This window comes from Lindgomyces ingoldianus (genome assembly GCF_010093535.1).
Source record: "Lindgomyces ingoldianus strain ATCC 200398 unplaced genomic scaffold BDR25scaffold_21, whole genome shotgun sequence".
Classification (NCBI taxonomy): domain Eukaryota; kingdom Fungi; phylum Ascomycota; class Dothideomycetes; order Pleosporales; family Lindgomycetaceae; genus Lindgomyces; species Lindgomyces ingoldianus.
Window position 1 is genome coordinate 154,235 of NW_022985182.1, and position 1,369 is coordinate 155,603.

Sequence of the window (1,369 nt, forward strand, 5' to 3'; positions counted from 1 at the left end):
AATATTACTAAATTCTAAATCTACTAATTAGTATATTTTAAGAATTTATTTATTATGCATTCTATAATATTACTAATTATATCCTAGAGAACAAATGTAATTTAATCTAGCAGTAGGCCTGCTATAAAAAACACCCTATAATTACTACTAGATTAAATCTAAATCTTTCTAATATTCCTACTTCTAACTTCCTTTAACAACGCCTGCACACTAATAGTGTTAAGTAGACAGTAAATGTGTTCTATGCTTATAGAACCTAGCAGCATCTCCTACCTGCAGTTTTTAGGTACGTTCTACTTATTATTACATTCTAATTTAATTTAGAATACATACTAATTACATTCTAATTAGGGCCTAGTCTATAGATTAATGTATTATAGAGGAGTGTACTGCCTAGGACAAAGGTGTATCCCACACCTACTATAATTACTTAATAAATAAGCAGTATAAAGAGCATATACTTTATAAAAGTAAGCAAGCTTTTAAAATGTATTTAAAATTAATTCCTAATACATTCTAAAGCATGTTGCAGCGTAAGAGATTATAAGAATAAAAGAAATTAATTTTATAAAAAAAAGTAAGAACTAAGTGCTATTTACTGCTACCTTAAGCAGTAATATACCTAGTAGTGCTTACTATAGTTAGCTAGCTAAATAAAGCTTTTAAGCACTAATTAAGTTTTATAGAGTGTTTATTTTGTCTGCTAAGTTGCTGTTTTATGTTCTAAAATTAACAAGGTATGTTTAGATATATATTAGATACATATTAGATACATTACTTACCTACTCTAGATCTACTTTGTCTCTATGTGTCCCTTCTCTAGAGAAGCAGTAGGATACAACTAAATTACATTTTAAATGCATTACTAACTTTATTACTAGCTTAACTAGTTTGCCTTTAAAGCTATGCTACATCTTATTATAAGGGTTACTTCTAAGGCTACTAACTGCAGTAGATAAATAGAATATATAGTAGTTTAAGCTTAAAAAACACTAAATAGAGCTCTTAGCTCTTAAGATCTAATATAAAAAGCGTTATTTAGTAATAGGCTTAGCTATAGAGGACTTAGATGTAGATAATAAAAGTAGATATAAGTAGCTAAATAAATTATAAACATATTTATAATATATTTTTAATTATATTTAGCATTATAATATACACCTACGCTTTCTATTTTATACCTATTAGTATTATTTTTAATGCAATTATTATTAAATTTAAAGATAAAGTAGTTAAGTAGACATTAACTATATAAATAACTACTTTTAAGACCTTTAAAAAATACTTTTAAAACATTAAGTAATATAAATTAGTTTTAATATTATATTAATTTTAGCTTTTAAGTAGTTTACTTTCTAAACATTAAAAA